The sequence below is a fragment of the Natrix helvetica genome, assembly GCF_964273705.1.
Source record: "Natrix helvetica genome assembly, chromosome: 3".
NCBI classification, from domain to species: Eukaryota; Metazoa; Chordata; class Lepidosauria; order Squamata; family Natricidae; genus Natrix; species Natrix helvetica.
In genome coordinates, this window is record NC_138549.1 from 61943554 (window position 1) to 61959502 (window position 15949).

Below are 15949 nucleotides of genomic sequence, written 5' to 3' on the forward strand. Positions count from 1 at the left end.
TCAAATAAAGCAACACCTTCAGGAGGGATTTCTGTATGCAGCCACCACCCCATTTGAATGTATGTGCCAGATAATGACAATCTCATCAGGATTTATAACCATTTGCACTTGGTAGATATTTTTGACAGACATATTTGATAGCAATAGCAATAGTACTTAGACTTGTATACCACTCCACAGTGCTTTACAGTCCTCTCTAAGCAGTTTACAGTGTCAACATTTTGCCCCTAACAATCTGGGTCCTTATTTTACTAACCTTGGAAGGATGGAAGGCTGAGTCAACTTGAGCTGATGAAACTCAAACTGCAGAACTACTGGCAATCAGCAGTCAGCGGAATTAGCCTTCAATACTGCATTCTAAGCATTGTGCCACTATAATTTTTAATAGTCTGTGTAATGGGATACTTGGGAAATTCTTAAATGGACTTTGAAAAATCTAATTCTCACAGCGTGATTAAATATTTTTGGAGAAACTCACTCTGACTAACTGAAACAATGTGAAAATAACTCTGAACATGTACTGGGCATTTACCATTCCCAAGTCGTCATCATCATCATTTTAGCCATTGTCTATCCACTGCAGGGTGAAGGACTCTTCCACATGTTTCCAACCAATATGATCCTGAGCTTTCTTTTGGCAATTGGGCCCACAATACTTACAGATGTCGTCAATCCATCTTGTTTTAGGTCTCTTTCGTGGACGCTTTATATCAAGAGGGAATTGAAATGGAAATGGAAATGTGCTGGTCACATAGCAAGAAGAACTGATAGCAGGCGGACCAAGGCAGTCATAGAATGGATCCCATTCATAATTGAATAGCCATAATTCATCCAGTTTGCAATAAATCTAAGAAGTGCAGATTTCTCAGCAGATGGCATGTATATCGAGAAAGTTTAATCTAAAACAGTTTACTTGTATTTTCCCCTTAAAAATATAAGGCTGTGCTCATAAAAGATGTTTAACTGGGTCTTGGGGGTGGGGCAAAGTGAGTAGCAGCACACTGCTATCATGCAGGAGATCTTGCAAGAATTGGTTTGGATAATGCCACTAGCATTCATTTCACAGTTGAGATGTAATCCGTGAGAATATTCATAGACTTCCTGGATCTAGCAATTCAACTTCTATAATTTATTATGTTTACTTGGTAAAATCCATAATTAAGCAATTTGATCTCTGGTGAAGTAGTAAAACATCTTTTTGCAGAAAGCCCTTAACCATTCTTTCTTCAGCTGCAAAGGTTCTTATTTTACAAGACTCTAGGAGTCCCATGATCTTACATGGTTCAGAGCACTAATTGCTGGCAGGAGTGGTTTCAGAGAGTTTATTCCCTCCACCACTAGTGCCAGATTAAATATAGAACATATCATTGTTTTAGGGACTTTACATGTCATATTTCTTTCAAAGAGTATTAAAATGTGATTATGTATCTGTGATTGGGTACACAATTGAACGGTGACTTCAGACATTTGAATGTAAGCATTTTAACCATATCAGTGAGGCCACTTGAATAAGTTGTCTAAATATCATGTTCACCAGATGAATGGAAAATGACAAAATTAATGTGATTTTATAATTAGTATAAACAAGAATAACCACCTGGAAAGACTTTGCATTCACAGTGCTCCATGAATTTGGAAAGCAAATTGGGTATCGTCAATGGACTCGCAGTGCTTTGGTATGCTTAGGAGGATGCTGACATTATGACTCAGCCTTACCTCTATTTCCTGGGAATATATATTGGAAAATCCCATTGAGGTGAAAATCTATTGGGGAGTAAATCTAATTAGGGTTAGGGTTAGATCTCTAAGAATTTAAATAGCAAAATGGATATCGCCAATGGATATGCAGCACATTCATATACTTAGGAGGGCACAGACTTTTCAAATCTGCCTTAGCTGCATTTCCTGGGAAAATCCCATTGGGTGGTAAATTTACATAGAGTTAGAGTTAGATCTCTAGGAATTTGGAAAGCAAAATGTACATAGCAGTTGTACATTGGGATGTACAACGGTGACGTCCTATCACCTGAATATTTTACAAATACTTTATAATTTGAAAATATGTCAATTTCCACTTTGCTATTTGTTACAGTGCTTGGAGCCAACTCGACTCGATTGATTGATTGATTGATTGATTAGACTAACAATTAGCCTCTTTGTAAAGTAGCTCAAGATAGTGCATGGGTCCCATGATTTACACCCATTTGCCATTCATGCAGATTCAGTGTATTCCAGGTCCCCTCTATTTAGCATTATCATCTAAACAAATCCTAGAAAAGTATTTTTGGTGTCACAGCACCTGTCCTCTGGAATCACCTCACCTAAGGATTCAAAAGCTCCTATCCCACTCCCCTTTGAGTAATACATGAAGATTGGCCTATTCTTCAAGCCTTGGGCCACCTTATGGATATGAATATAGAAGGAAATGTTCCTCCTATTTTTTCCCACAACACCCATGTACGGTAGGATGGATTGAAAGAAGATAATAATAATAATAATAATAATAAATTTGGATTTATTAGCCGCTCCCTTTCCAAGTAGGACTCGGGGCGGCGTACAATGGAGCATATAACATAAAATACATAACAACACCAAACGTACATACATACACAACACATATACATATACACGGAGGAGGAAACAAATTACATCAATAGACAGTTAAAAATCTACTTTAAAATACCCCAATTGTAAAAACCCAATAAAATTAATATTTAAGAACAATTTAAAAAACAGTTTGGAGGAATGGGAAAATTACGATTGCGATTGAGCCAGGCCGGATAATTGAAAGAGGTGGGTCTTCAGCTGTACACGGAAGGAGCGGAGATCGGAAGTAATCCTGATGTCACGGGGGAGGTCATTCCATAGGGCTGGGCCCATCACAGAGAAGGCTCTGCTCCTGGGTGTCGCCCCCCGACACTGTTTGGCGGACGGCACCCGGAGAAGTCCCTCTCTGTGTGAGCGAATTGGTCGTAGGGATGTGTGGGGCAGGATGCGATCCTGCATATAACTAGGCCCTGTGCCATGGAGCGCTTTAAAGATCATAATCAAAACCTTGAAACGCACTCGGTAGACCACAGGCAGCCAGTGCAGCTCGCGCAGGAGAGGTGTTACAGGGGAGTATCTGGTCCTCCCCATAATCACCCGCGCGGCCGCGTTCTGGACCAACTGTAGTCTCCGAGTGCATCTCAAGGGAAGCCCCATGTAGAGAGCATTGCAGTAATCCAGGCGAGACGTCACTAGCGCATGGGTGACTGTGCGTAGGGCATCCCGGTCCAATAAGGGGCGCAATTGGCGCATCAGGCGAACCTGATGGAACGCCCCCCTTGCCACGGCTGTTACATGGTTATCCATGGACAGCCGGGTATCCAGGAGGACGCCCAAATTGCGCACCTGTTCCATGGGGGCTAGTTGGACGCCCCCGATGGCCAGAGATGGAAGCACCTGGTTGAACCGGGAGGCCGGAAGCCACAGCCACTCCGTCTTGGAAGGGTTGAGTTTTAGTCGGTTGCCATCCATCCAGACCCGTACGGCCTCCAGGCACCGGGACATCATTTCGACGGCCTCATTGGGGTGGTTCGGAGTGGAAATGTATAGCTGAGTATCATCAGCATACAGATGATATCCCACTCCAAAACCACGGATGATCTCGCCCAGCGGTTTCATATATGTGTTGAACAGGAGGGGCGAGAGCACCGATCCCTGTGGCACTCCACATGTGAGTGGCCTCCGGGTCGAACTCTGCTCCCCTGTCAACACACGTTGCGTCCGACCAGAGAGGTAGGAGCCAAACCACCGTAAAACGGTGCCTCTGACTCCCAGCCCCTCTAGCCGGTGCAACAGGATACCATGGTCGATGGTATCGAACGCCGCCGAGAGATCTAATAGGACCAGGATAGAGGAACAACCCCTATCTCTGGCCCTCCAGAGATCATCGACCAATGCGACCAAGGCCGTCTCCGTGCTGTGCCCGGGTCGGAAGCCGGACTGGCGCGGGTCTAGATAATCATTTTCCTCCAGGTGACGTGGGAACTGCTGTGCTACCACACTCTCTACAACCTTCGCTAAAAAAGGAAGGTTGGAGACTGGACGATAATTGACTAGGTCCGTTGGGTCCAGGGAAGGCTTCTTGAGCAGGGGCCTCACCACCGCCTCTTTCAAGGCGGCCGGTAGAGACCCCTCACCCAACGAGGCGTTCACCAGGCCCAGGAGCCAGTCGCGCGTAACCTCCCAGGATGCCAGTACAAGCCAGGAGGGACACGGGTCCAATAAACATGTGGTGGGTCGCAGACGTCCACGCAACCTGTCCAAATCCTCGATGGCAACCGAGTCAAACTCCTCCCAAAGCGGTCCCTCAAGACTCGCAACGGGCGTCTCTACTGAACCACTGAAAGGGGTCCATCCCATCCGGATTTGAGCGACTTTGTCCTGTAGATAATTCCCAAACTCCTCTGCTCTGCCCTGTAGAGGGGCTTCCCGTGGTCTCTCAAACAAGAGGGAACGGGTCACCCGAAACAGGGCGGCAGGGCGGTTATCTGCAGACGCAATAAGAGCGGCGCAATGTTGACGTTTGGCCGCTCTTAGTGCCACAAGGTGACCTGGGATGGCTGAAAATGAGGTAGAACCAATGTCAATCCAGCATTTTGACCACTATGCCACAGTGGCTCTCGGTCACAATTGTGCAAGCTCATCTAATGTGCAATTCAATATGGAATGTGAAACAGCAGCACCAGTTTTGATAATGATTTGATGCTACTGAGAAACAGAGTTAGACAAGGCAAATAAGGTAATCAAGCTGAAATCTTTACAGGGCTTTGTGTTCATCTGTCTGTGTGAGTTTTCTGATAGGCAAACTGAAAAAATAAACTTCATGAAAAACAGACGTTACACAAGCCTGTTAAAAGTACAGTTAAGAAGCTGCCAACTCTGATTCTATAACTGCTGTGTAGACACTTGAGAAAATATGTAAAAGTGTGAAAGGGTTAGGACCACTAACAATACCACATTAAATGTTGCTGACATTCCGGTTTAATGGTCCTTCAGCTAATGCAAAAGCATTGCTGAAAGGTTCTACTGAAAGAGCAACCTTGCTTTGGTTGGTGAAGGGATGGGGAAAGAGTAGGTGATAGGATGAGGACAACAACTAATGGGTAAAGCCAGAGAACCTCCCAGTTAAAATCTGACACCTCCTTCTGCATACAGAGCAGGAACCTGTAAAAGAATACATTCAAGATGGGAAAAGTTTTGAACTTTATAGTTCATTTTGATCTCAGTTTCAATAGTAGTTCAATCTGCAAAACCATTCAAGCATCAGAGATGTAATGTACCAACTTATTACATATTATAGTGAGGTTCATTACTCCTGCCACTATTGTATTGCACAATATTTTTAAAGCATAAGGTTCACAATTTAATTCAATTCATCATTGGAGATTTATGCTGTCTAAATGAGATCCCTGTGTGAAAAGAAATGCAGAAGTTAAGACCATTTGTTATTGCACCATGGTACTTCAAATCTACCACATGAATTAGGCTAGCTCCTTCCTCTCTTGCAATCAAAGATTTTTATGGAAGAGCAGGGAAGTGCAACATTGGATTCCAAAAGCAAAAGCTGTGCAAGGAAAACAGATACATATCAGCAATGATTTCCAAAAAAATCTTAAGAGCAGTACTTTCAAGACATGGATCCATTGAACATTGGATTCTTGTTTTTGTGTTATTCCTGTGGTATCATGGGAGCAGCAGTTTTGCATTTTGTCCACCAGTTTGTCCAGTCTGCAATGTTGGCAGAGCACATACCTATGGTTCACATGTCTTCCTGCAGGCAGTCCATCCATCATTATTTCAGTCATCCTTGGGGTATCTGGGCTACCTCACAACAGACCAGTTCTGACCACATGTCCATACCATCACAGCCTGGCTTCTCTCATTTTGTCTGGAATTGGGATGACTTTGAAGACCTTCTGAATGTCTTTGTTTGTAAGTGGATTGGACATTGGATCGTAGTGTGGCACTAAATCTCATCATGCAAGAATGTAAATAGAGAAGGTGCCATGGAGCTGAAGAAGAGCATCCATTGTTTTTACTGCTATAACCAAGAGTGACTTGTTCTGTATCACTGCACACAATTTGGAATTTCTGGGATGTGGACAAGAGAATGCCTGCCTTGCAAAGTAGATTAGAGATCCTAGTTTACAAAGCATAGTGTGAACAACTTTAGGGTAATATTGGTCTCTGGTTGTGCTTGTGAAATCCTGGCCAAAATGGATTGGTACTGTCCTAACCATTTGCATAAAGTGCTACAAGTGACATGAACATTTTTGTTTACTAGATCAGATGCAATTTGAGCTACTGGTTTCAAGCTGCTTTGTCAGGACAGCCTCCATCAGTAACCAAGAAAGAAACCACTCAAGTCCATTTTTCAGAATTAAGAGTACTTTTACTGGTTATGAGTAGATAGCAGCTAGCAAAGCAAGATCTGAGGCAAAAGCGCGCACAATCATAGATATCAATATGTGACCCAGCTCCCTCCCCCTAGTGATCCTAACCCCCAGTCCAATCCCCATACCCCACAGGTGTCTGTGGGCTGCAGTTTCAAAACCCATCATCAGGATGGTATGCCGGACGGTTGGCCTTGGCGGCAATTCCACTATCTGCAGCATGCGCAGTAGATGATGAGAAAATGACTCCCTTCTTCATTGCTGTGCTGAAGCTTCCTCTCCCAAATAGCATATATCTCTCCCCATCCCCGTTTCAATGGCAGCTGAAAGCGAGCAGCAAAGCAGAAGCTGACATCCGGCCCTCCGTCAGGAAAGGACATCACCCCTGGAAAACGTAGAAAGAAAACAGGAACAAGATAGATTAGACATAAGTATGGCAATAGGAGTTAGGCCTTATCAGGATAGGCAGAGTAGAATTTTCGCAAAAGCCTAGGAGCTCTAACATGGGACTTATCAACCCATTCAGCTTGGGATGGGGGAAAATGTTTCCAGGAGACTAGATACTGAATCTGATTTCTACGTCTCCTGGAATCCAAAATCTCTTTGATCTCAAAATGTTGCTCTCCTTCGATGAGAAGAGGGGCAGGAGGCAGCGGTACGGGTGTCCGAAAAGAAGAGGTATGCACTGGTTTCAAAAGGTTAACATGAAACACGGGGTAAATGCGGTTGAGATACTTTGGCAATTCCAACCGTACAGAAACAGGATTAATGACCTTCACAATAGGAAACAGACCAACATACTTAGGCCCTAATTTCTCCGACTTTTGGGAAGTTTGGAGAAATTTGGTAGACAGAAAAACTTGATCTCCAATCTTGTACTCCCTTTCTTTCACCCTCTTCTTGTCAGCCTGTTTCTTGTGTGCTCGATGAGCAGCCTCCAACATTTTTCGGGCTATGGACCAAACTTTTTGGAGTTGGTCACTCCACTCCGAAAGGGACAAGACTTGTGGTTTTTCACGGGGCAACTCCGGGATTGGCACAAAGTCCTGTCCAAATACAAGTCTAAACGGGGTGAAACCGGTGCTGCTGTGCACAGAGTTGTACGCTACTTCAGCATGTGGTAACAGTTCAGTCCAATTATCTTGCTGATAATTGATAAAACACCGGAGGTATTGCTCCAAAACAGAATTAGTCCTTTCACAAGCACCATTTGTCTGAGGATGGTGGGCGGAGCTTAACCCCTGGGCGGAGCCAATCAACTCAAAAATTCCTTCCAGAAGAGGGAGGTGAACTGTACCCCTCTATCTGAAATTATGTGCTCTGGCACTCCATGCAAACGGTAAACATGTGTAATAAACAATTTAGCTAAGGACTTAGCTGAAGGGATCTTGGAACAAGGCACAAAATGAACCTGTTTAGAGAACAAGTCCGTGACCACCCAGATCACGGTATTTCCTTGACTCTCAGGTAATTCGACAATGAAATCCATTGATATTTCCTTCCATGGCGATTCAGGACAGGCTACACCTTGAAGCAGGCCTTGGGGCTTCCCTGGAGGTCGCTTAGCAGCAGCACATACAGGACAACTGGCCACATATGATTCAATGTCTTTTTTCAAAGACGGCCACCAAAATTGTCTTTTGATGAGATGCAGAGTTTTCACAAACCCAAAATGGCTTGCCATGTGGGAATCATGAGCTCGTTGTAATACCAAAGGCTTCATGCTTGCAGGAACATATAATTTAGCGCCTATCCAGGCTAGTCCATCTTTCATGGTGCATTCATTTGAATGTTCCTTAAACCAGTAGTCAGACTCAAGGCTTTGATTGATTTTGCAGATGAGGTCCATTGTGACCTCCAACTTAGGGGCGCTTTGGCTTCTGGTAACCATTGGAGCAGCAAGACTTTTCGCTGGGATGATGGGAAGCACCATGCTCAACTTGGAGCTGTTGTATTGTGGGAGTCTGGATAATGCATCTGCCATAAAATTCTTCCCTCTAGGGATGTACTTTAGAGTGAAATTGAATTGGTTGAACTGTTGCGCCCAGCGCATTTGTTTAGGATAAAGTTTTCGAGGGGTCTTTAATGCTTCCAAATTTTTGTGATCAGTCCACACCTCAAAAGGGTGTTTAGCTCCCTCAAGGAAATGTTGCCAGGTCACCAAAGCCCACCTGACCACAAAAGCTTCCTTTTCCCATATGGCCAATCGCCTCTCTCAGTTTTCGGGAGGTGTAAGCGCAAGGTTGCAAGTGCCCGTCAGCGTTTGCTTGAAGTAACACAGCCCCCACCGCCACATCACTAGCGTCAGCTTGAATGATAAAAGGTGCGTCCATGTCTGGGTGTTTTAAAATGGGTTCAGCTGCAAAAAGTCGCTTTAGTTTTTCGAATGCGGCCTGACATTCCATAGTCCATTTTAGTGGCTTCCCCGGTTTGGGTTTGGCCCCTCCTTTTGACTTAAGGAGATTTGTAATGGGTAGCACAATGCTGGCAAAGGATGGAATAAATTGACGATAAAAATTTGCAAATCCCAAGAAACTCTGTAATTGTTTGCGGGTGCGGGGGGATGCCCAATTGGTAACGGCTTGGACTTTAGCTGGGTCCATCTCGATGCCATTGTGGGAGATGTGATAACCAAGGTAGTCAATTTTTTCCTGATGAAATTCACATTTAGACAATTTGGCATAAAGCTCCGCCGCGCTGAGTTTTTTGAGAACTGAACGCACCAATGTCACGTGTTCTTCACGTGTTTCCGTGTAAATAAGGATGTCATCAAGATAGACTATCACGCCTTTGTATAGGTGGTCATGCAAAACTTCATTTATTAGTTGCATGAAAACCGCTGGTGCCCCCTGTAGGCCAAAAGGGAGTACTCGGAATTGAAAACAACCAAGTGCGCAGTTGAAAGCAGTTTTCCATTCATCTCCCTTCTTAATCCTGATTCTGTAATAAGCCTCCCTTAAGTCCAATTTTGCGAAGATCCTCCCTTTACCCAAATGGGCCAACATGTCGTTCATCAGAGGGAGGGGGTAAACATTGTGTACAGACACTACATTTAAATTCTTGTAATTCACACAGAGGCGAAGAGAGCAATCTTTTTTTTCTCTAAATAGCACTGGAGCAGCCACTCGGGGCCTGGCCGGTTCAATAAACCCCCTTCATAAATTTTTATCAATAAATTTCCATAATTCATCCATTTCACGGGGGGGTGTCATTGAATAGATTTGGGGTTTGGGGAGTTTTCCCCCTGGGAGAATATCAATACTGCAATCTGTTGCGCAGTGAGAGGGTAACTTATCAGAGGATTTCTCACTGAAAACATCCTTTAGGTCCCAATATTCATTTGGGATTTTCTCCTCCCCCTCAATTTTCTCTTGTCGTGTGGCCGCTAGGTTAGGTTTAGTATTAATGGGCTTTGGAGCCCTCCCTCACCCTCGGGAGGTGTTGCGGAATGGATGTGCAGCCACCCTTTTCGCCAATTGATGTGTAGGTTCCACTTCCGTAACCAAGGTAATCCTAGTAAGAGGGGCCGATCCATTCCTGGTGCGACAATAAAACTTATAGTTTCTTGGTGAGTTCCCATCCACATGTCTATTGGCTCAGTTACAAAATGGGCAGGGCTCCCCCCAGCTGGCAAAAAGCAATGGGGACTTTTGAAGTTCTCAATTTCAGCCCCAGTTTTTCCACCACCTCAGGACTAACGATGCAACGTGTGCATCCTGAATCTAAGAGGGCCAGCATTTTCTCTTGCGCTCCAGTAGAGGGCACTTTTAGTTCTACTGGGATAGTCATGGGGCCCGATCGGGAACTTACCAGACGTTTGTCGTCAGATTCGGTTTCACTTTCTTCCGATGAGGAGGATGGTCCTTAGAGTGGGATGGAACTGCATAGTCGGCTCCACCCCTTTCATGGCGGTTTCCCTTCTTTTCCCAGGTTGTTTGTCTGGTTTCCTCTCTCCCCAAGTAGTAGGTTTTGGTCCCATCTTGGTGCGGCACTTTGCTGCGATGTGCCCCTCCTTCCCACAACAGAAACAAGTGATGACTCGGAGCTTGCTAGTAGACCAACTTTTCCCTCCTTTTGGAACTCTTTGGGGGGCCTTGGGGGGGGGGAAGTAGCTTTCTCTTTTCCACTGTCATCACAGTATTTGTCTTGGGCCAAATCAATTTCTACATCTGCTGCCAATAAATACCAGTCCTGCAATGTGCGGGGGGGGGGGGTTGGGGGGGCTGTTTACACAGTTCTGGTATATATCTTTGTTCAGACCGTCCATGAAGCCATCCAACAGGCTTGTTTGGACCAACCCCTCATATAAACAGACAGTTCACGAAATTCTTGTGTATATTCAGCAACTGGTCTGTTTCCTTGGGTAAGGGCTTTAAATTTTGTTCTGGCTTTTCGCTCTGTGAGAGGATCATCAAAGCGTTTCCTCAGGGCAGCCATGAACCGATTGTAATCTCTCAGTAGGGGGGAATTTGTGTTATGCAGAGCAACCATCCAAGCAGCCGCTCTATCTTTTAATGCCAGGGTAACAATTCTTACCTTGGCTTCTTCTGTAGGCAATTCTTCGCCAAACTGACACATGTAATTCCATACGTGAAACAGGAAAAATCCTAAATCTTTTGCCTCCCCACCGAATTTCGTTCCAAGTGGAGGAACTTTGGCCATCCGCCATTTGCGGGGACCCCCTCCCCCTCTTGGGATGGCTCTGGTGGCTGCTGCTACTGGGATTGGGGCTCGTTCATCTTGCTTATCACCCCCATCCGCGGCCCCAATCTCTTTCGGGCAGAACAGACCCTCTGCAGTTCTCCTCTCTGTTTCTGGGGGAAGGTCTTCTCTCCCAGGATCACTCTCATGTAAACGTCATCTCTCCGATGTCTCTTCGAAGAGTTTCATGGCCTGAGACATCATAAGGTTCTCCTCCTCGACCCCCTGCCACTCAGCAGCTGGTCGCCTCTGTCTCCTTGTGGTGACCCCAAACGGAGTTTCCTCGGGGTCATACTTCTGCACCACTCCAAATGTCCATCTGGGGCAGACGGATTATTCTTCCAGGTGTAGTCCAGCCATTCGCTCCATTTCCAGAGGGCAAGAAGATGCAGTTGCTCCCATGTCATCCTCCTGGTCGCTGCCTGGCTGGGACATTCTTTTGAAGTTTGAATTTTTATTGCACTCCCCTTGGAAGGTGTTAACTCCGGGTTGAATGTGAAACTGAGATCTTGCTTAATGTCAGGGCAGCCTCCATCAGTAACCAAGAAAGAAACCACTCAAGTCCATTTTTCAGAATTAAGAGTAATTTTACTGGTTATGAGTAGATAGCAGCTAGCAAAGCAAGATCTGAGACAAAAGCGTGCGCAATCATAGATATCAATATGTGACCCAGCTCCCTCCCCCTAGTGATCCCAATCCCCAGTCCAATCCCCATACCCCACAGGTGTCATGTGGGCTGCAGTTTCAAAACCCATCATCAGGATGGTATGCCGGACGGTTGGCCTTGGTGGCAATTCCACTATCTGCAGCATGTGCAGTAGATGGTGAGAAAATGACTCCCTTCTTCATTCACTCCTGTGCTAAAGCTTCCCCTCCCAAATAGCATATATCTCCCCCCCGTCCCCGTTTCAATGGCAACCGAAAGTGAGCAGCAAAGCAGAGGTTGACATGCTTATTCCAAATTAGTCTGATTCTCAGAGAACCCTGCAGCCATGTGCTCTTCGAGTATTTCAGCTACTGACCCTCAAGCTTTTTAGGTTTTTATACATCATATTTAGACATATTGCAGTTTACTTACTAGAAAATTAAATAACAGGATAGAATACAACTAGAAACAATGAAAAAAATCATTCACCAGGCCAGAAATTTAGTGCACTGAGACTTCAAAGGGGATTGGATTAATAAGTAATGCAATTCAAAGGAAAGGTCAAATTCCCAGCACATTTTCCCTTGAGCAAGAATCAATCAATTCTTCGGTGCTAATCAAAATATTGCACAAATCTGCTTAAGTGCAGGAAAATCTTGCCTATCAAAACCAGTGTTTTATTTTCAAGATTTCCTTCACAGCTGAAACTAAACTACTTATCTACATTAAATTTGTTTTTGCATTATTTAAATAAATGGATAATTTATTTATCCTCACTTTATCCAAGGAAAACATCCAAAGAGTAATTTTGCACTGCGCTACCTGCCCTGGATGGATGTTGGCCCACTTCCCATGCCCCCTTACCTCTGCCTTTTTCTGAGTGTCCTCTCACAGCCGTGACAGGGCAAAGACAGCTTAAGAAGCCTTCCTCTAGAAATACAGCTTTTGCTCATATCCTGCCTCAAGAACGTGCAGACAATGAACACTGAATTAAATTGGTCAGGCAGTTTGAAAAGAAGGGCTCCATGACAGCATTTTCGTGGCTCTATTTTCTTCTTCTGGTTTCTTGGGAGAACTGCCCTTTCAGCTGGGTCCTGAACAATTCAGATATTTTCTCCATACAGTATGGGTTTATTTAAAGGGAAATTTGTATCTTATAAGCAACATTCAATACACTCTTCTCACTTTGTTATGGAATGTTGCAGTTTGAGATTGTTCGTTTGTGATACAGCAAAACCTTTAAACAGGTCTTTGACTGACTTCCAAAAGTCTTCCTTGATTATGTCAACAGAGAACATATCATCTGTATTCTCAGGGAAGTTTTTTTTTAAGCATCTGGAAGTCACATATAAATTCATTCTTGAAGAAAATATGTAGTTTGTGGTCCAAAAGGTTATTCAAATTATGGTTCTTGACATACTTTCAGGCAGAAACCAAGAGTACACTAAATCTTAAATATGCTTAACTTTATAGATTTTAGATGAGTTACCTGTTTCTTCTGCTTTGTGGAATTTTGGTGAAATGCATTCATTTTATCAAGGCCAACCAGATTTGGATGGTAAAAATCTAGATAGCCACAGATTCACAAAATCACAGGAACTTTTGCTGCTATCTTAGTGAGAATTTGGACTGCTGCAGCCCAGATTTGATAACCTTTACATTATAAGCTCCATAACCAGGGGTGTTGATCTGGCGGCCCCAGGCCAGATGCATCATGGACAGGCCACGCCCACGCCAGCTCTGCAAAAGGGGTGGGGAAGAATCACAAAAAACCATGTGACAGCAATGTGATGCCACAGGTTTGACAACTCTGCCACAAGCAGTAAAACCGTTTCAAATATTTGGGACCCTCTGAGGATCTTTGATTGTTTTATTTAAAAAATTAATGCCTTTTATGAGGCATTTCCTATTGCCACATTTTTTCAAAAATAAAGATAAAAATCCATCAGAAGACTCTGTGAAAGAAGGGTCTTTGCTCCATTCTTTGCCATATGGCATGCATCTGGTTTCCTCACCATCTGGTTTCTTCCGGAAATTGTGCTTGCCAATCATTACAGAAATTTGCCAAGAGAAAGATCATACAATTATTTAGGCTGAACCCTGAAACAGAAGGACATTTTCCAATTGCATTTATAACATTTTAGTATTTTCATACTTTAAGAAAATTATATCCCACTTTTTTTTTAATATCTCAAAATGGCAGAGATATTTAATACTCCTTCCTCCTATTTTTCCCACAATAGGCATTTTTAGAATGTGGATCCTAAGTGAATATTGAGAATCTTCAAAGGTGACTACTGAAAGACATGTTATCCTTATGAGAATTGCTGTACATATTCAATGAAAAGGGGCTGGTTTTGCTTCGATCACTAGAATTTTGTGATAATTGCTTTTGGAACTGCACACATACACTTAGTGCAGAGAAGGAGATAACATTTTACACATTTGTATTCATACTTCTTATATCTTTATTCCTTGCAAATGTTCCTTATCAGTGCACTGTAATGCACAAAAAATGACCAAGTAATGCTGGAAGTTTTTTTTTAAAAATAGTTGTTCTGAACTTTAAAAAGAAGTTCTGTCTTTGTATCTTCTTCTGTCACAAGATAACATGGATTGGACCAACAGCTGATCAGAACTCAGGAGGATTTATAATTCTTTTGACTTTCTTCTATACATGACAGCAATTATACACCCCTTTGCATTTATAGATCCTTGCAAGGGATATGAAAAACCAGAACGGGATATAACAAAAGAAAAGAAAAACAACCACTCTCCACTAAATAGGAAGAATTTGGGGTATTGCACAATGTTCTTGGATTTCTGGAACAGTATGTTTTCTTTCCTTATAAGGTTGGGAAATACGATGCATTAAGCATTATTTCAGCTTCATTGAAGTAGTACAGATATTGCAGAGGCTCTCCTGTGCAAGTGGACAGGAGCTGTGTAAAAGTATCACCATTTATTATTAACTTTTGTGCTTTATTTTGCATGCTTTCACAGAATTGATTCCAAGTAATACCTGTTATTTCATGTAGGCTGTGTAATGCTTTCCCCCTCATCTTCTGTCACAAGAAACTCTTCTCCAGAAGTTATTCTGTGCTCGTTTCTCTACTTAGTTCACTAATTTTTCTGACTTCATTCACTCCTTCAAGTTTTTGGGCACTTTCATATATATTGCTTCTACCATTGCAGTTCCACATCTTTGTCACCACTGGGCAGCTAAAGCTATTTTCCTTTCTCTTATCTTTTCTAGCAGAGAATGGAGCAATAGAAACTCTGGACAGTTGTCCTGATGGTATTTGCGTCAATTATAGTAGAAGTTATGGGATTCAGCAGACGTAAGCTCTGTCAAAACCTCTCGGGTACATGCTGATACAAGTCACCTCCCTTATACTGAGGGAAGTACTAGAGACTTGTAGATGAAAGAAATAAGTAGTGGTGACTGCAGCACTTGTAGCTTTTAAGATGGGATCCCAGCATGGTGTCCAAAGTTCCCACTGAAATGTCCCTTGATGCTCCCTAGTTTCTTGCTTCTCTCTGCTTTGCAATTGTCTTTCAATTTTGATTTTGATTTTAAATGCAGTTCTGAAGGATGCTGGCATGCCACAAAAGCAAAGGCCACTTTCCAGAATTACTTTGGGTTTTAACTAAGTTGGAAAATAAAAATGTTGAGTGGCTGCAGTTCAAATGGCCCTCTTCTCTGCCAAGAAAGACTTCTCAAGGGGAATTACTGGTAGTTACAGGGGTTTTCTTTAAAAATTTGCCTTGCATTTTCTTTCATCCAGATTGTCACAAGAGATTCCCATTTTCTCAAATTTGCATCATTGTTCAAATTGCTGAAGCAAGTTGCTTATCATGCAACCTGTTCAAACATGTTGCATTCTGTACCCCTTCGTTACCTTTGTCCCTTTCTCTGCATCTTGGCTAATAACTATATAATGCTGCCTTAAATTCTAGTTGCAATGGAACCACCACCTGTTTGCTGAGTGGAAATAAAAATCTGCCATTTAGCAGTTTCTTTCATTATAGTTTTTCTCAGAGTACTTACACTTAAATAACTTGAAATATAGACAGTGGATAGACAGTGGCTTCTCAGAGTACTTACATTTAAATAACTTGAAATGCAGACAGTGGATTCAAGAGGTCAGGCATTCAAGAA